This window comes from Condylostylus longicornis, unplaced genomic scaffold, assembly GCF_029603195.1.
Source record: "Condylostylus longicornis isolate FDR11 unplaced genomic scaffold, ASM2960319v2 ptg000100l, whole genome shotgun sequence".
Lineage (NCBI taxonomy): Eukaryota > Metazoa > Arthropoda > Insecta > Diptera > Dolichopodidae > Condylostylus > Condylostylus longicornis.
In genome coordinates this window covers 1,594,134-1,616,970 of record NW_026578068.1, presented here as the reverse complement: position 1 = coordinate 1,616,970, position 22,837 = coordinate 1,594,134, and the positions used below count along the sequence as shown (strand labels likewise).

The window sequence follows — 22,837 nt, the reverse complement described above, 5'->3', positions numbered from 1 at the left end:
TCTTATATAAAAATGTAGGTATGAGCTTCACTTAAAGTCGCAAATTTTCGGTCGCAGAAATAAAATTTTGAGCGAGCTATTTCTGTACACATCATAATTTCTATCTATATGCATATTATATTATAAACTTGAAAGGTAGTTATGTAGCATAAGCTATCATTATGGCACAATAGACATTCGAATTTTTTATAACATTGTTATGACATAATTAATTCAGCTATATCCCTTCTCTAAAAATTTTTGAGAAATTTTAACTTTATATATATTTATGTACATGTAATGTTAAATTAGTTTGTCGTAATTGTAACATAATTGAATCAACTTCATGATGTGACACAATAGCCTCATCTATATAACATATAAAATGCTTTTAAAAATATATAAAGTAATATATGACATTGTAATTATGCAATTTGAAAGTTATTTATATCAAAAACTTTATCCTCATAGCGGTTCTATATTCACTTATTTGCATACCAAAATTCATTCTATAAATAGAATGCAAATTTCAAAAATTTTATTTTAAAACTAATATCGAAAGTTTTTTTTTTTAATTTTATGTTAGTTATCTAGTTGTTTATTACAACATAAAATAATTAAAAAAATGAAAGTTTTTAAATTTCTAAAAAGTTTTACATAATAGCTTAATAGTTTGATATTGTTGATATTATTAACACGTAAACACTACACATGGGTAAGACATACACCAGTAAAAATTTTCTTATTCCCCTAGTTTTCTTTACTGTCAAAATATTGGGTTTTCGAAGTCATACGTTATTTTCGCATAAATTATTGTATTGGTGTTTAGTTTGCTTACATATTACCAATGAGTGCAGTTGTGCAAAAAAAAATATTTAAGACATAAGGTCATTGGCGAGTGAGAATTTAAAAGATTCACATATTTAGCAAATTTTAAAAGAAAAATAGAATTAAAGAAGTTGAAGGTGTTATATATTTGGAGTGGAGATTAGCCACGAACAAGAAGTAATTATCAATGACTATATAAATTAAATTGAATGTTATTATAACAAAAGTACAATAAATTAAAATGAGTCATTAAAATTTTAAGGCAATAAAATATTAGAAACAAGATGGTATGAGATACCCAGGATAGGGTTTCCGTTAAAAAAAAAAAAATGTTGGGTTTCAGTGTTAATAGTATGTCTATTCATATAATATGGTTATACATTTTTATTTTTAGAATATTATGACATCAAAGATTAATAGAATTGTTTAAGTTTTAACAAGTTTTTAATGAAATAGATACCTAAACTTTCTTTAATTAAAAAATTTAAACTACAAGTATATTATATAACAAAAAATGTCCGCATCATATTCCAGTCACGTTTCAAAAGGAATTTTAGAAAAGAAATAATCTTAGAGAATTTATATAAAATTTAATAAATTTGTATTACAAGCGTACTAGACGCTGATGGAAAATAAACTATTAAAGTTGTTATTTTGATACAACAAATTTTTTTCCAAATTAATCATCTCTCCAGGTACAACCTCTCAAAATTTGAGGGGAAAATAAAAGGCGTCGTTCAATTCAAAACAGAATTTTAACGATTCTTTGAAATTTTTTTTTCCTTCATCCTAAATGTATGCAATAAAATGAAAAATTTTGGTATACAAATGAAAATAATTTTAATGATGTAGTAGACTGTTAGAATAGTATTTTCACTTGTTTAAGGAAAAAGTGCTACTTTTCAAACCATTCCAAATATATAAGGCCTTTTGTTTTTCTAAAGGTAACAATATTTCACTAGGATACTAAAAAAATTCATTTATACTGAAATATACGAAATAAAAATAATAAATAATATTATTAATATCTCTTATATTTTCATATAATGTATATCTACTTGAAATTTTTATTTCATTCAATAAATTTTATTGTATTGCATGACATAATAACTTAATTTATCTAGTAGATACCTACCACATTGTTTACATGTCGTATATTCGTACATATATATACACAATATTTTCCACATACAAGATTTATTCATTAATACTTATAATAATATAAAATAATTTATATTGTGAACTTGACAGATGAAAACATTCATGTTTTTTTTTTGTGAAACAAATAGAGGAAAACAAAATATTTAAGTCTAGAAATCAAATACATATGTTTATAGAATAAAAGGAGGTAAATTATTTGATTATTTTGTACATATAGGTACCGTATGTGCAAACATATTCTTCTATATATAGTATATTTTTGTATGTTTTTGTTTTATTTATTAGAGATTTATAGTATTCATTGTCCGTTAAGCGGAAAAGAATTAAAAGAAATGATAGTCATATTATGTTTTATTTTTTTTTATTTTCTTTTTTTAAATAAATGGTGACAAAATTCTCGTTTTGTTTTCTTTTAATAACACAATTTATTTTATGTCATGTTATATGTCCTCAAAATCCGGATAAAATACATAATAATGAACAATATAATCCATAACACCATATAATAAGTAAAATTTTTATGAAAAAAATAAATTCTGGTATTACGTTCAAATGAAGACCATATGATCATTATAAAGATTATATACGATTTTTGGTTCAAACTAAAAAAGAATACCAATGCTGTTCTGAATTGTAAGTTTAACAATGTATTGTTAAACTTACAATTCTGAATTGTAATGTTTAACAATGTAAATTATATTTGATTTTTAAAGTGATACAGTGTGATTTTTTTTATTCTAATATCGACCGAACTAATCTTACACAACATAAGAACATTACTTCACTATCGCAAATATCAAAGGATTTTAGGATAAAATTAATGAAAAATATTTCGAGGACTCTGAGTTTTTCTTCAAAATAAGTAAACATAGAGTCTTGAAAGTGCCAAAAAAAGAAAAATTTTTTGGAAAGTTTTTTAAAATTTTTCACGACCCCCTTCAATTTTTAAAAACTTTTGCGAACCCCTACTTTGCCAAAAAACACCCGCAAAAAAATTATTCAAAATGTTGGACGACCCCTAGCTTGTCAAAAAAGAAAAATTTTTTAAAATTTTACACGACCTTCGACAACATATAGGTTTACATTCGAAACCTTTATTAAATTACCCACAGTTTTCGCAAAAATTTCATAATATAAAGATTCTAATGTGCTAAACGTATAACAGATCCCACTATAAATGAATTCAAATTTATCTAACTATGAGATTATAGCAAAATCATTGCAAAAAATACCTTCAAAATATTTTCAAAAATAAAAAATTTGTTTTAACAGTAAAGAATTTACTTTCTGATTTCGGTTTTCCAGAATATTTGTATAGTTCATATTATTACCATAACACTATTTGCTTTAATTCTATAATTTATTTAGAAAATTTCAAGGGAATCAAATATAATTTATTTGAACTAAGTATAATGAATTGTAATGGAAATTTTTTAACAGTATCAAATTTTAATTTCTAATTACATATTTATGAAAAAAATAAAATTAAATTTTGGAACAAAACAAAAATATTTTAATTTATTTTTATTTTTAGATTTAACATTCTTTATTCTGTATATTGATTAAGCCCTAAAAATCATATAAAATTTTTGTATCCTTTTATATGGAATTGTATAATTATCAACTACTTTCTGTTTTTTTCGATAGATTAAAGCTCAATTTTACGGACGTTGAATTAAGTTATTAGACAATTCATAAATAAAAATATTGTTGAACACATTACGTAGTAATGTGTCCAATTACGTAGTAACATAGACCACGAATAACACAGGATATAGACTTTATATCGTTATAAATTTTACTTCATATAAAACTAAACAATATTTTTTTTTTCATATTACCCAGACATGCTAAGTTAATGTATACAATTCATCAAATTACAAATTACTGTGATATTAAAACTTAATTAAAATATTTACCAATGTTTAAAACCAAAAAACCCATATTTATTATGGGCGTTGAAAATTTTCACATTTACTTTATATGTTTACAATTATCGTTATTGCTTTCCGCCGCTTTAACAATAATCTATTAAAATAATTTATTAAAATCAAAAAAAAAAAAAATAATGAATAAATTTACTGGCATTTTAATGGTTGTAAATATATGGGAATCATTTATCATAATCACATATTTCTTAATAATATGATAATAGCACATTAATTATTATTCATATATGAAAATATCTAATGATAGAATAATTATATACCTAAGTAAATGATATTTGTGAATAATGGAAAAATTAATGGAAAATAGTTTTTTATATGTACATAGGGGGTATAAGAATATGTATAGACACAATATGTATTATGTATTTATACATGTTTTGGTTCTAATCAATCTGAATCTTTAATATAAAACTGTGCTGGGTTTCTCAAATAAATAGATATTAAACAATTTAAACTGCCTAACTATATATAACAGTGTCACTTACACTAACTCGTAAGTTTATAACAAAACAAACGAACATAATAACTTTTTTCTATATTTATAGAAACTTCTAACTATATTAACTTCTGCAAAATTCACTTGAAAACTAAATAATATTTTTATTATACACAATGGGCGAATTCAATTTCTTTTGTCTTTATTAAAATTTTTTTATTGTACTTCTTTAAAAAAAAATCCTAATTTATCCTATTATAGACCTTTATAGAATGGTGTTTTGTTTGAGTTCAAAATATTATTTATAACAAAAATAATTAATCAATAATAAAACAAAAAAAAACCAAAAAAAGGACTAAAATAAAATCTTCTTTTCATAATCAAGAACGGCTTCCAACCCTAAGATATAATTCCATACATAAATTCCCCTATAAATTGAAAATATTATTTTTTGTTTTGGTTGCAATATAGAAAATAATGTATATAAAAGTTTGTATGCAATCCCATTTGCAGTTACTCTCTCACATCATTTATTAACGGTTATATAAGCATTATTCTTAGTATTACTCCTTTTTCACCATAGCCTCCATTAAGCCTTAAAAAAATATAAACTATTGATTCAAAATAACAACAAAGTTTTAAAAACTTCTGATCACATACAATTTCTATTCATCTAGTTTTGACATTTCTCTTATTAATTACTCATATTCTCTCATTTAGGCTAATTAGAGAACAGTAATCCAGAGAACAGCGAATTAGAAAAGAGAAATTCGCTTCCCTTACTATAATGTCCATAATTATTTATTAATTCAAAGTATTGATATCAGTGAATGTATAGTTATAAAATTTCCAATATGTGCAATTTTTTGTATGCCAGTTTTTTAAAGCGCTTACAGAAAAATAATATCTTTTTACCAATTATATAGTGGCTGTGTTTCTGCCATCTTCAATCATATAATGTTCAAGTTTTTATAATGTTCAACTTATAGCTGAGTTTTTATAAAAAATACATTCATTATAAAAACTCCAGAAATACTCTACACCAAAACCTCCAGAAATAATACCAATGTCAGAAGATTCGAATTACGAAAATAGACTTGCAATGGCAATTTAAAGGGAAAAATAATCTCCACCGTTTTTCTCATTCCATTCCCGGGAAATCGGATAAAATACATGAATTTAAATTCTATAGAAATATTAAATAAAAACAAAAATGCAATTTTTTGAAAATAAAATTATGTAAAACCCTATTTGCAGGTACATATGAGAAAAATCAACGAAAATAGACTTTTTGGAATAATGCATTAGCGATTACGACATGGAACTATTTTTCGTAAGAAAATCAAATTAAAATATTTTAATTGCGATAGATTCTGTTCCTAAAAAACTCTTAACATAAGATTCGAGTTCAATGCGAGAATTTTTCAACAAAATTAATGAAATATTTTAAATCAAAAATTTCTTGATGCTTCATGGTTCGATTTGACTAAAACAAACTTTAAATTTACTTTTATTTAAAATTTTTCCAAAACCAAAAATTACTTTAAGTCAAAAAACATTTCATTCATTTAACTTTATTTCAAAATTTTTAGTAGTATTATTTTTACTAAATTTTGTAGTATTATTTTTATTAAATTTTCTTTCATATATCATAATCGCGGTTATTACATTGTCATATATGCCACATGACATAAGTTAACATAAGTTCAAAATATGAAAGCTCTATCAAAAGTAAAATACGAGTAGCAGGTGAAATTACAATAAAAACAAAATGGAATTCCATCATACCGTCATTTTGATGAAAAAAAAAATTAATTTGAAAGGTGAATATTTTTCATAATTTTTAATTAATAATAAAACTTTTTTAACAAGTTGAAATTAATTAAAATATAGGTTAAAAACCTGTTGAAACTAAAAGAGAAAAAATCACTTTAATATTTTATTTCTTTAATCAAATAATTTAATTAGAAGTGAAATATGAGAAAAATAAAATATTTTATATATTCTATATAGTAGATTATTTTATATTTCAACGGAAAATTAATAATAATAATTAATGAAATTTTTAATAAACATTTTATTTACGCATAATTAACAATAATTATTAAAAATATTAAATAAAATATTAAAATTAAATTATATATTCAGGAACTTAATCAAATTTCAGGAACTACTTAATTAATAATTTAATATAATTTATGTTATACTAAATGATTTTATACAAAATAAACGAAATTATACAATTTCTAAATTAAATTGTGCTATTACTGAAAGTATTTAGGTTCCTTGAATTATTTTTGTAATTTAAAACGAAAATTTTTCATTGTGCAGGTACTTATACAACTTAAATAATATACGTAGAATATCTAAGAAATGCCCACATAATATCGTAATATTAATTCCTTTAGCTTTTTATATTTATACGAACGTATGTTCGAAGGGTATATTAAATTTGTCTTTAACTATATTAATGTATTTGTCTGAGATATAGACTCAAGAATATGTTTTTAATCAGCGTCGAATTCTGAGTCGATTTATCCAAGTCTGTCCGTCTGTACATACGCTCATCCCTACGATGACTTATAAAACAATTGAGCTAAGTTCATTAAATTTTCATAAATGATTTATTATATTAAATACCAGAACTCTATATGAATTGAATATAATCGAGGTACTGGTTCGGGTAGCTGTCATACAACTGGCCATACAACGGGTTCGGGTATTCGAACTCTGCTAGTCGTCACTGCCATACACCTTCATAAACAGTTTATTCATAGTTCAGAAATTCTTGAAGCTGCAAAGCAGACATTTTGAACAAATAAATTTGGTGATGTGACCATCATTTTCAGTAAAACTCTTTTGATTTATATGGTAACTACCATATATGTACTAGACATAAAATACTACTAGACATAAAAAGCATATGGGTATCACAGAGTTGACACGGCCAACTATATCTATTCATGTTTTATTTTAAAATTTATTTTACGTAAATAACGAGACGATGAAATATTAGATTGTCCGCAAAATATAGAAATGTTAAGAAACAATGTCGTAAATGACGTTTCTCCTTATAATATCATTTCTTTTTTTCCAAACTATTTTTATTATAAATTCTTATAAAGAAATCTTAAAACTTATTCAATTTTCTTTTTAAATTATTTGATAACAGGAAATTCCTAACTTTTCAACAACATTATATCTTGAAGAAAAATGTTGAATTCATAAAAACCCCAAAATAAGATACCATAAAAATAAAACTCTTATTTATTATTTTTTCAGTCTAAATATAATATGTACATAATTTAGCTTTTATCTGCCCGGTTTAAATAATTTCCGTTTTAAGAAAATAAAATTAAACTTAAACTGCTTGAAGCAAGTACTATATATGTATTACAGTGATAAGAAGAGAGAAAGATTTCAAAAGGTCACATTTGATTTATTATTTGATGAGTTGTTTAAAGAAAATGCAAAACTAAACTGCCATTATTTTATATGGTCTGGTATATTTTTGAAAAATGTATAAACATTTAACTTGTTTAACAATAATTCCCATAGCAACATTGAGTATCTCTTTTATGTATATATGTACATATTTATATATAGGTAGTTATCTTTTCATTGCTAATATTAACTATAAGAACTCTTACAAAAGAAATACATAACGATAATTTATGAGTAGCATTAAAGACGTGGGTTCGACCATTCATTTACCTGTTAGAACACATAACAAAAAAAATAAAGTTGGGTCAAACCAATGGTTTTTATTGTAGCACTTTTCCCTTCAACAAGTGAAAATACTGCTTTTAAAAATAGTCTATTTATATCCACCACACTATTAAAATTTATTTTCATTTATAAACGAAACTATTTCTAGGATTGCATATATTTAGGATGAACCATTTATGCAGTCTTTGAAGTAAAGCAAAAATTAATATAAACAGGAGTTAACATAATGCTCGATTTTAAGGGTTAATTGTGTGAGTTAAGAAAAATAATTATATTTTTTAGTGTCATGGAATTTACCGTTAACTTTTTGCGTTTATAGAAATTTGAAAAAGCTTGTGGTTTCAGAAATATAAGGTGTCAAAAATGCAAATTTTACAAATTTCAAGAGGCCATAACTTGAGAGGGGGTGGAGATGGAAAAAAATTTTCTTCTAACGAAATGAACTACTTGTTAATGTCTAAAAGCCCTTAAAATTTCAAGCTTCTACAGGCTGAGGTCTAGAAGAAAAACGACATTAAAAATTTGGAAAAAAAGGACTGCAGATAACGGTAAATTTGAACGGCCATTTTGTTTTTCTAAAGTTTAGCTATAGTATACCGCGGTAGGGGAAGCAAGCCACTGCCTTTCTGAGTTTGCGAAATTTCAAAAATGCTTATATTTGCTTCATTGCAACAAATAGTTAAAATAGGCCATTTTTAGTGCTTTAGGGGGGTACAACTTCTATAGGGGGGGAGATAGGTAAAAATTTTGTTTTACGAAAATAAGTTTCTGGTAAAGATCTATGTACGTATTAAATTTCAGCTTTCTATCTTTGAGAATGTAGAAGTTTTGTAAACAGACACACGGACAGACGGACGGACGGACGGACGGACGGACGGACGGACGGACAGAGTGAAACTAATAAGCACTTTTTTTCAAAAAATTTTTGGAAAAGTGCTAAAAAAAACAGGTACATAAACATTTGAGATTTGAGTGTAGTATAAAAGATTCAAGGGAAGCCCGTTAAAACTAAAAGGATTTTTACAAAATTTTTAAAATAAATAGTTTCATTAAGGCACCCTTTTAAAAATTTTTGAACAATTTCTTTGTTATATAACTTTTCAAGAGCAATATTATTGTTATTCGTACCGACACCCATTCAAATGTACTTAAACATTATAAATGTAGAATATAAAAAGATTTAATTTTAAAAATACAATTAATTTTACAGACTCTTATTATAAAATAAAAATTAAATTCATAGTGAAAATGGAATCGATTCGATTTAAAAATTCAGGGCAGGGCGGCAGAACAAAAAAAAATCATTAATAAGATTTTCATGGAAATTTTATTTAAAAATAATAACTACGATTTTATTAAATATCTTATATTTTTTTTATTCTTAAAGAATATTTTTGATAATTTCTACGAACATTGTAATTTAAAAGTTTTTGCGAAGAGCATTAATTATACTGATTCACCTTACTGATATATATATGAAACATGACCATATATATGAAACACAATGGCATTGACGACGCTATCTTAAAATTTTATATAAATTTTACAAATCCGATAATAAATTTAAAAATAATTAAACTCTGTCCTAGCATACAAAATTGAAGTCGTATTTATTCATTGCCCATAAAAGAAAGACGATAAATTTTATTTTAATTAGAAATTCTTAATAATACCAGTAGCAGTTCAAACAATAATTGTTATACAGGTTTAACTACTAGAAAATTATATTTTAAGACATTATAAAAATTAAATCCTCCAGTACAAATAAAAAATGAGCAATGAACTTGAAAATGAAAATAAAATTTTATTTGAAATTTTTTAAAACTTTGAAATGCTTTACATTTAATGTCATATAATGCGATATAAAAAAATTCAATTTATTTCAATTTGTACAATTTTTTACAAAATGCACCTAAATATATGCAATTTTTTGTATTCAATTGTAAAACTTTTACTTATTGTTAAAATGTGTTTTATTGCCGGTAAATAATTTTATATCAGAATAAAAAATTTTTCCTGTTACGTATTGCGTAATAAGTTCAAGTTGTATTGAACTGCATATCTATAAGAAAATGAGAAGGACATACATTTGTACTTGGATGCTAGGATAATTTTTCATTTAATTTGATAATCCGCTCAACATACCTTAATCAATTTTTATGAAGTAGCTATTTTGACATGTTATGCTATGACTTCCCAATATACATATTACGTACATAAATCCAAGTACTCCAGTATTAGTATACGTACATTTAATTATGTATAATAATACACAAAAGCAATTCAAAACAATAAAATCCTTAAAACATTTTAGTGAATATAGGATAGTACTAAGAAAAAAAAAATAATTGTAAAAGCAAAAATTTTATATTTTATTTCATTTTCCAAAAAATATATGAGTATATATATATATTTATGTATGTATGCACTCTAGTATGGAATTACAACGTACACAATATTCATATTAAAATAATAATTTCTAATCTGATTTTGATCCTCACCTACATAATTTTGGATATATATATAAATATATACAAGTCAATATACATACAAAAATATTTAACCATTATAATATTATGAATATATTATGTGTATATGCACTTTTATAAATGGTTATTATTATAATCCATACATTATATAATATTAGAACTAATAACAACGTTTACAACCAAAAAATCTTACAAAACTTTTATTTTATTCTCTTTGATGCCCGTTCATAAATAAGGTACTTATATTACTCGCATGTAGGATTGCGTTTTTGTGTGGATGTATAAATATGTATACCTATATAAGTTCAATTTGATTTCATAATAATAACATCATAATAACTGAATAATATATATAACATTAAAATATATACGGTCATATTGCAGATTATATACAATATTCAACTATAATAAAATTTTAACCCTCATACGCTATTCAAAAATAATCACACATAATATTCATGGGTAAAAAATCACCAACTTTTTTTTCACTTTCTTTGTGTTTTTATTTTTCATTGTATTCATTTAAATGTTTAAGTAAATTATATATAACATTTACGAATCGCAATTAATGCAGTAATGTGTTTCAATTTTATGCTTACTACAAACATGTTTCATATACATTTCAAAAACTGAACATACTTATAAGGCTTAAAAAAAGGCAAGCTTGTCGTATGTTCTACGCTCGTTTCTGTCATTTTTATCATCAAATTATAAAAGTCCGGTCTAGTTCTGGAAGCTAATAAATTTAACATCTCTATTGATATTGCTATATGAATAAGAATGATAAAATTAAGAGTCCAGTACACATTTGCATTGTAATATCGTGAATTTATTTCCAAATTCTTCCATTTATCAGACGAACCTCCAGGCTAGATTTTTTAACAATCATTTTTCCAATAGTTTTAGAAAAATCAAATTGAAAAGCATCTCAACGATAATTGCACGAGAATACCCGCCACGTAATCTTTCGAATTAGCAATAAATTTTATTTCAAACTTTCAACTGGCAATATTTTTTTAAAATTTTCTCACCTTGTAAATAAATAGAAAGAATTTTGTTGAAGCAAAAAATTTACTTTTATAAAATAGGTGAATGGGTGACCCGAGCAACAGATTAGGGTTAAACATATAGAAAAACAAAATTCACATACACATGTACAATTCTTATATGTAATATGAAAACATGAAAAGTAAAAGAATCGATGATCAAAGGATCAAAGTCAATAATCTTAAATGACGTTGTCACGTTGCAAGTTATCGATTTTCTATCATTACTATATTCATCCCAAAATCGATTGATTTTATGCTTATGTATGCAAAACATTGAAATGTAACTGTCAAGATGGATATTTGATAAACGGTTCGCCGTCCGTAGAATAAATAAATTCAACTATATATTTCACTACCTACCTTAAACCATTCAAAGCTACTAAAGAGTTCGCTTTAACCTCTCATATAATTTTTTAATAATTATCTTATTTTCATAATACACAAGAATTTTATACCTTTATATACTTATGTAACGTTAAATATTTTGTCGTAAATTCTGATTTATTTTAAATATGCGAAATGAAACAGCAGATGCTCAACATGGTATTTATGAAAAAAATAAAACGTTCAGAAATTAATTTTAATAATCTCTTAAACATTTTTTTTACTTCGTGTTTGGCTTTTTCTTTTTTCAATCAAAAATCCATAAAATACTTTGCCAATTTTATAGACATTTAAAAATTTATTGTGTAGGCTGAAAAAGAATAAATATATTGCTTTTTATAAAGAAAGAAAAAGTAAATAAGCTTTACAAAAAGTATTTTTTTTTTTTGAATTAACAAAGAATTAACGCAGAAAATTAATTAATTAAAATACTCAATATAAATTCGATATAAATATATGTAAAAATTTATATAATATGTGTACATAATATTATGTACACAAAAATACGAAAAGGGACACAAATAGTGGGGATTATTCTCAAATGAACAAAGTTTTTTGTGCCGAAATTCGGTGATACAAAAAATCTACCTGTAATTTTTGCTTTTTTCCTTTTCACCTCCAAATGCCGTAAAGGACTTTTGAATGATATCATTATAATAGAATCATAATTCAGTTTCGTTAGTTATTGCGTTAACTAGGTGGGAGGATATAGGCGAGAACTCATGATAACTGTTGCGATACATGATTTTTCAGTGACAAATCTGGCATAATAGATTTTAGTTTAGATATTTTTGTGATAAGAATTTAATTTCGAAATTGTAAAAATTAGCAGAAGATTATTTTTTAAATTGTTTCTAGTATGAAATTTCAAAGTTATCTTTATTAAGAACCCTTCTGTTACATAATTATTATAAAAATTTGCAATATAATATGTAATTATTATAATTGCAATATAAAATGTAATCTTTAAATTTTATGAATTTATTGCCTAATGCAATAAATAGAACATATTATATAACACGAAAATAAAAGTCAAGTCAAATTCCATTCAAGTGATATGGAACTGAAGTTATACATCTGTGTGTCAAAAAAAGTATGATTTATATTGAAATATTGTATATAAACTTTAAAAACTATATACATATATGGAAACTACACTTTTTCATTGAATAAAGAAGAATTCTTTATGGGTTTTCCAATATTTGCCAAGTCAATTCAAAGTACATTCTTTTTTTTTTCATCTCAATTTAATATGCTATTGATTCACCATATGTTTTCCAATATTGTCACCACAATATGTTTATATTATATTGTAGAAATATTAAAGAAATAATACATTGGATAGCTTTAAAAAATCACTTTATTATTCCACTTCATCATATAAAGAGGATAATCTTATCACTTTTATTATTATGGATGCACATACATATATATATGTTGTTTTCTATAAGTAATGATGAATATAATAAAACTATTCTTGTATTATAGAAAAAGCTTCATTAAAAAGTATACGATATACATATAAGTAAGTGAAGCAAGATTTTAAATTCTTATATCGAATGGGAATATTAATTTAACAACAAACGCTATATTTATAAAATATGACAGTACGTATTTTGATGAGTGATTAAGTAGCTCACTTATAGAATTTAGAATAAGAACAGTTTTTAGAATAAGAACTCCTTACTTGATGAAACTGTTTTAAAACTGATTTAGTCAAAGTAAACTTTCTGTTTTATATAACCGATATACAGACATATTCATAGATATTGGTAAATAATAATATTACAGCACTTTTTCTTAAAATATAAAAATTTCTCATTTTTGAGCGATTACTATATTTCGGAATGCAATAGCGCTATGAGGATAAATAAGCACACACACACAATTTTTACATTATATATAAAATTTTATATTAATACAATATTTTAAATCCCGTACCTAGAAAAACAATTCGCGAAAGTTTGTCTTAAAATTTACATTTTAAGATAAAAAATTCTAACAAAATACCAGCTATATTTTTATAATAAATATTTCCAAATTTTATATTTCTAATTACATATAATTATTATTATATAACTTATGATATAATAAAATATATAACAATTAATATTTTATTATTTTCAGATTCAACACTAAGTAGATGCAACATACATAAAATTATAAATATAAAAACTTATTTGGAAATCAAATTACCAATAATCAATTATTATCAAAAGTCAATAAAAATTAATAAAATGAAAATTAAATGGAAAAATGAAAAATTATAAAATTTGATATTAAAATAAATTAAAAAAGAAAAAAAAAATTTAATTATATTTATTATTATATATAAATTATATATACTATTATTAAATAACTAATATACATATATAAAACTATTATTAAAACACAAAAAAAAAAATCAAAAACAAAAGCTGTTATAAATAAATTTTTAAATTAAAAAAATAATACCTAATTAAATTTAAAGTATATAAATTAAAAAAAAATAAAAAATATAATAAAGAAGTAAACACACTTAAATTAATTAATTGGCTGAACCAGTTTTAAATATAGAAATTTCAAAATAAAAAACACTAAACAACATAATATGTGCATACATGCATGCATACATAAATATTATGTAAACCATAGCATTTCTGCAATATGAAATCATAATGCACATTATTACGTACATATATTCAAGTACATTAATATCCAATTTAAAAGAATACAAAATTAATGATAATCCCGGGGATAATATATGAATAAACTAAATTATAAATTATTGTTATGTTAAAAAAAAGTAACAGACCTGCCATCGTTTTATGTTTTTTTCATAATGTCTATTATAAGCTATGTTTGACATTAGTTATCATTTTGCAAATGTTTATTATTATGAGTTGAACCGAACTGGTTATAATAAAAGCTTAGCCTTAGTCAAATCTAAAAATCATGAAATGTAATCGAAAATGATTTAATTTACGTTTCAAACTCAAAACTAAGCTACGTTTTCTGAAATTTTTCAATTCTGTACTATATTAAAAATTCGCGTAAATTATTATTCATTGTTATTGTTTTAAACACTTTAATCTATTTATTTCTGATATACTAATGATGAACCTGACAACTACATAAATCCAATTTCTAAGCCGATTTCCCTATGTAATCTTCAAAGCAAATTTTTTTTCTCATAGTTCGATTAATTTTGAATACATATTCATAAATGGGTTAAATATCAAACCAAATTTTTTTTTTTGTAATTAAATTTTCCAGTTAGAATTTATATAATAACAAACTCATGAATATAAAATATTATAGTGTAACACAAAGAATAAAAAAGAAATACTCTTATTATTTCCTGACAATATGAATTTTACAATTAAAATTATAAAATGTACATAAGATTGAAATAAATTAAATTTACTCAAAATATAATTACAAATTTAAATAAAAATTCAATGTGATTTTGTTTTTAATATCATTACCTAAAAAAAAAGAACAAAAAATTAAAATTAAAAAAAACAAATTTAATGAACAAAATCCAAAATATTTATATTTTAAATGAACCTATAAGGTATATGATGAGAGAAATTTGTTCACAATTAAAGTCTAATGCATATACATACTACTACAATATACAGAGATTTCGTAAGTGCTCGTATATCGTAAGTTTTCAATATGACAATAAAGACAATAAAATTACAAAAATTATTATTAATTATTAATAATATAAATATACAAAAAAAAAAGATTTAAATAAAAAGGATCATTTAATGATATTTTATTTTATTCGATATTAAAAAATTATATTTTGTGTGTCAATATATTGACCTTCATAATATTAAAAATAAATATGCTCAATATGTCATATTACTCTACTATACTTGCTTTTCTAGACATCCTTTTACTTGATTTCAAAATTGAACCTGATCTTCACTACACAACGTGAAGATAAAATTTCATTTAGTTACAATATTTGTGAGTTTCTTTAATATTAATGAAGTTAGCGCTCTTACTTATGCAATATCTGCATAAATAAGCATTTCAATTATTGCACGTCCATACTTTCTTAAAATTAATTTAAAACTTTATGTAAATCCTAAATTTTACAATGAAACCAATGAACAATATCCAATTTAAATTACAGTTTTATTGTTTTAAGAAAAAGAATTCAAGTTTTAAATTTACTTAAAATGTTCTAGACCAAAATCATTCTTTAATATACTTTAAATTCTTTAAATATATGTACATTAATTTCAATTAATTTTGAATAATATATGCATAATATACTTAAATACATTGTATTTATGGCATAAAAAATATAGAGGTAGTATGTAATATTTACAATGCAAACTTGACCATTGACAATAAAATTACTTACATAATATTATATATATATATTCAAAAATATATAATATGTATAATACAAAAACATAATTTTCAAAAATATAACAAAAATATAAATTATATATAAGAATTTAAAATAAAATTTGTCAAAAAATTTTTGTTTCAATTTCTACATAGATATATACTACTATATTATAAAATAAATTTATTTGCATAAAATATTTTAAATAATATACTTATGTATATATACGCATATTATACAATGTCATGTACCATAGGTCATAAATGTCATGTCATGAGCATGTAATATGACAATAATACTTATTATTACAAAATAATTAAAAATATTAAGAACTGACAACAAACTGACATACAAAAAGACACAATAAATAGGAAATCATAATTATAAAACGCTTATTCAATATTAGTAAATGTAAAAATAAATATATATATATATGTATATATCTAAATTTAAATGAATTGATTTGTAGATAATTATTTATGTTATTGAAAAATGTTATACTTTTGTTTTCTTTAAATTTATTCTAAAATAGCGTCTGTTGAATAAGTTAATACGGCGTGTTGCTAAAATTATGAAAATTAAAATATTCTTGAATATATTGAAAAGTGTAATCATAAATTCATTGCTTTGTATATATAATTTTAGAAATTGCAAAAACGGTTACGTCTTGCCTGACTCCTGTAATATATTTAATTAAATACTTTATTATACAATTTTAAGTTGTATGCGCATATTTTCAACAGACGAATATTGCTTAAACCAGTCCTTGACAAACAAATTTTTTTTTTGTATAACTTTATTTTTCCTTTCTTTTTTGCTTTAATCAAATTATTTATTTATGTAAATTGTATACGTTTACAATAAAAACAATACTAAAAAAAATCATTTACAATAATAAAACTTGAATTTATAAAAATCACTTCTTTGTATAGAAACAAACATTTTCAACAAATACATGTAATTATCATTATAAATGCTTATAAATATATCAGATTATATATGTTGAAGATATACACATACTTATATACTCATTATATAATTATTTTTTAATAAGTACATACATATAAAAATAATTATAAGAGTTTATTTATTTAAATAAATATTGTATAATAGGATAATTAGCATGCAAAATGCAAAACTTATGAATGTATTTAAGAAAAAAAAATAATAATAATTTATACATACATTAAAAATTTAAAAAAATATATATATATTTAAACTATATATACTTTACTTAACTAATAAAATTATTTTATTTGAATAATAATTATTATATAATAATATTATGATTATATTGTATGTGTTTTTAAACGTTTATAATATATCCGTATATATGAATATATATTTAGTATATATATGTATATACTGTAGAATTATAGTTATTAAAAAACTATTATACCAACACGAACTCAATTAAAATAAAAAAATAAACAGATGCATATATCTTATATGTACATATATACATATATATACATATGCATATATGTATATAAATGTACGTATATATATATATATATTTATATATATTTATATATATACATATATGCATATATATATATATATATAATATATATATATATGTATATATAATATATATACATGTATATTATATGTGTAATATATATACATATATATGTATTTATATTTATTCTAACATAAAATACAAATTGCAATATAATAATTATATATTGAAATTTAATTGAAAAATTGGAAAAAAAACTATCAGAACAAAAATTTTACCTCTTTTAGTATATGAAATATAAATGCATACACATACACATGTACAATTATTATTTTCCTTTTTTTCCAAATTTTTATAAATAAAATTTACTTATATAATATGAAAGAATTGTGAAAAGACAATTACTAATGACAAACCAAAAAAATTAAAAAAGAAAAAGTATTTTATATAGTTAAAAAAATATATATATTTTTTTTATATTTTCTTTTAATATATAACACTTAATATAAAATACTCTTTCCTATTTTTATTTTATTAAATTAAAATGTTCTGTGACAATTTATTCATATCCATTTTCATGTTTTATAATACTAAAAGTGTTATACGCTAAAATCATTTATATATATAAGTGCATAAATTTCTCCTCTTCAATATTTTATTATTCATATTCCCTTAAAAGGTGTTCTGTGGTACTATTTGTCCATTTCTTTATTCTTGAATGGAACAAAATCAATTTGAATAAATTTTGTCTGCCAAAAAATTTAGTTAAATAATTTTCAAATTTAAAAATATTTCATTATTTTTTTTGTGTTTCTATATATAGGTACATATTATGTAATTATATTAATTTATAATGTACATTTATGTAAGTCACATTACATTTTAATTCTTGTTGAATATTAAATAGAAAAAAAAACACATCAACTATTTAATATAAAAATTTAACTTATTATTGAACTTATTATAAGACTTAACAGGCAGCTAATTAAAAAAAACTATATTATATAATATACAAACATATATCAAATTAAATTTCTAATTATTATAATATTAAAATTACATAAAAAAAAAGAAAATGATAATAATATTTAATACATTTAAATTCTTCAAATAAAATAAAATATAAATAAATTTTAAAATTAAAAAGAAATACGTAAAAGTATGTAAAAAAAATATATATGTATATATATGTATATGTATATAAAAATTATTTTGAGAAAATTTATATAGAAATTTAATATTAAAAGAAAAAATATTTTAAAATTTATCAGCAGACATTTTATAGCATATCATCAATATTATATTTTATTATTATTATTAAAATATAACCAGTTTAATATTAAGTGAGGAATGTATAAAAGATAGAAAATAAAACTATGTCAAATATTAAAATATGTAACAATAAATTATGTTTTAAATTTTGTTTTATATATATATATATGTATATATAAAATGTGTATAATATTTTATTATATAAACCTATCTTGTATTTATATAATATTTATATATACCGCCTTATTTAATACTTAAGTTTCCAATATGCCATAGCAAACCTATGGATTTTGGATACCAAAGTATTCAAATGGCGTATTCAGATGCTATTTTAAGATAAATAGCATTTATATTTATAACTAATAATTAAAAAATTTGCAAAATTTATATTTTTAAATTCATACACTACATATGAAATTTAATTTAAATAATACATTTTAAAATCAGTGTAATCGTTGAAGTCTTGCTGATGTTATTATTTTGAATTTATAATATTATATTTGAGATTTAAGTGTAAACTCAACATTTTTATTCAATTGCAATTTAGAAATTGTTTATAAACTTTTTTAATGCTATATTAAATATAACAAGCACATTATTTTAAATGCCCACCAGGATCGCATAGGTAAATTGAGAGAAACATATAAACCTATAATAATTTGACCCCCTTTTTTTTATTAGTTTTATTATGCTAATTCTTTTATGCTTTATGCAAATTCATTATGCTTAAAAAACATTTTAAAAACTATTGCAAAATAATTTTACAAATAATTTTACATTACTTACAAAAACAATGAGAAAATTGTTATAAAATAACAATTATATATATATATATATATATATATATATATATATATATATATATATATATATATATATATATATATATTTATATAATATATGTATATAAATATACATATATTATATATATATATATATATATATATTTATATTTATAATGTATTAGTTTATAAAAAAAATAACTAAATAAAAATAAACTTACATGTCATTACAAAAGAAAAAGCAAGAAATTTCGAATACCCCACACAATTATTGAAACTCTTGCTTTGAAATTACTGCAGCTATTTTCTAGTAATTTAAGAAAAAAAATAATTAAACCTAAAATATATAGTTACAAAAATTATTCTAATATTATAATTAATTTATTTTTATGAAAAAAAAAATGGTCTAAATTAAAAATATATGTACATGTAAAAAATGAAATGTGCTTCTTTGTTGGAAATTAATGGTTTGCAAAAAAGCACATTTTCATTTTAACAATTCTTAACGCTAACAAATTTCTTTACTATTTTAATAATGCTAAACAAAAGTAGAAAAAATTTTTAAATCAAAAAATAACTCAATCGTAAAATAGAGCAAAACAATTAAGACAAAAGAGTGTAGGTAAATGAGGATTTTTTCAAAAGCAGTTCACTTTTTTCATTTTATAAAATCATATATGTTTGTTCAATTTTAAAAATAAATTGACGAACACAACGCCAGTTTAAATAATGAAATTTATTTTAATATTTTTAATTTTTACAAATTATATTTTAAACTTTTAAGAATAACAAGAACTCCAAAAATTATGTTTTCAAAAAATTCATTCCTGAAGTAAATCTTTTCATAATTTCTGATTCAAATCTATGTATATAATATTCATATACATACATTTGCATATAAATCACACATTGTATATCTACATATTATTATGTATGTGCACAATGTACTGCAATTAAATCAAATTCTTGAATTCAACAGTAAAAAAGGTAGAAGAAATAAATAATTGGAAACCAAGCAGATATAAAAGAAAAGTAAATAATACATATGTATTTCCTTTAAATATATATATATATATATATATATATATATATATAATATACGTTATATATATAATATATAAATATGTTATATATATATAATATTATATATTATATATATATACATATATAATATATCGATAGATAAGATGTATGGATATATACTGCAATATATATTGTATATACTCGTATAAATACATAAATATCAATTTTAAGTTTCGTATTAACTTACAATTTATTTTGTTTTCATATTAATTAAAAACCCAAAAAAAAAAAAAAAACGAACACGAAAAAAATATTATGAGCCCAATTTAATTAAGAAAATATGAAATAGAATTATTCGCATATTTCGTGTTTTCTTAATAAATACATACATACATACATAGTTATATTTAACAAAAAAGATAAAAATTTCAAAAACTTAAGTTCGTTTTTAAATACAAAAATTTAATATATATGAACGAAAATAACTGGTTTTTATTACTTTATATATATTGGCAGCACTGCATTATATGAAAAATTAATTTAAATAAAATGACATACTTATATCGTAAAAACAATGGAAAAATTATTATATACATAAACCTGAATTATATTGGTTTGCGTTTGTAATATTTTACGTTGTTTCGTATACAAATTGGAATGAAAACGATATTAATTCTCAGAGAAAATATTATTATTCGTTTTCAGCAGAGTGATTGAAAGAAGTATTAGGATATTATCAGAAGTATGTACATAAAATAATATTAACTAAATCGATATGTACCGTAAAAAATTTATAAGACACGAATCAAATACAAGTTATTTTTGACAATAATTTCTTATATTTTACGGTATATATCATCTTAGTTTACTTGATGAGTTTGCTAGAGCTATGAATTTGATTTATTTTTTATAACTTCTTACTTTTATTAGATTATAATTAATTTTAATCAATTCCAATTGAAATATATTCATTCTATTGAACTATGAATGATTTTATAACAGTTATAACATTCACATTATAACAGTTATAATATTATAACAGTTTTGAAAAAACAATTATGAACTACTTTATTAAAATAAAAAAGAAAATCATGTTTTGCATTATTACTAAACAAAAAAATTAAAAAAGAAATATTTATATTATTATGTATGTACCTATATTAAATATATTCAAAAGATTTTATTATACATATAAGTATATATAAAATTATACATTTATAAGATTTTTCTTTTATACGAATATTTTAATTTTTTATTTTTTAAACAACTATATGAAATGACAATAATACTATACTTATACATAAAAATAAACATAAATTATTATACATAAAGAATTCAAAATATTTATAATAAACGTTTAATAAAAAAAAAGAAATTAAAAAAAAATTAGAAAGAATTACAATAACTAGAAACAATGTAAAGAACAATCTCACTGATATATTTATTGATATACAAAAACACAACACATATTCATATAGAAAACTATCATATTTAGACATTAAATTTAAGAAGATATTTGATTTAAATAAAAAAAAAAGAACAATATCATAACAAGAAAAAAATACACTAAAAAACGGAAAATAACAGTGAAAACTCCAATGAAAATAAAAAAAAAAAAAATAAAAAAGTGGTTTTTAAATTAATAACCAAAAAAGAATAAAGAACTACACATAATTTATTATATATATTTATATTAATATATTGTATACATTTATACTTTTATGCATGTATATATGTATATAACATTATACAAATATTAATTTATATTAAAAGTAAAAAATAGTATAAAAAATTCTGCAAAATGTAGAAGAATTGAATATGTTAATTAATAATATGAGAAATAAAAGAAATAATGTAGTAAAAGTTGAAAATTTCACATTATATAAATAATTTCAAAAAAAAAGACACATTTATATATATGTAATTCCTATAATTGTATACCT

The 22,837-nt window shown here is 21.5% G+C and overlaps 1 protein-coding gene across 1 annotated transcript in view; it reads left to right on the top strand.

Moving 5' to 3' along the window:
* LOC129614077 (bromodomain-containing protein DDB_G0270170) overlaps positions 1–14,208 on the top strand; it is a 95,498-nt gene extending 81,290 nt beyond the window's left edge. Inside the window, exon 7 of the mRNA XM_055528464.1 lies at positions 14,132–14,208. The gene's annotated coding sequence lies outside the window, so the exon portion shown is untranslated. The remainder of the gene's footprint in view (positions 1–14,131) is intronic.
* Positions 14,209–22,837: the final 8,629 nt, after the last annotated feature.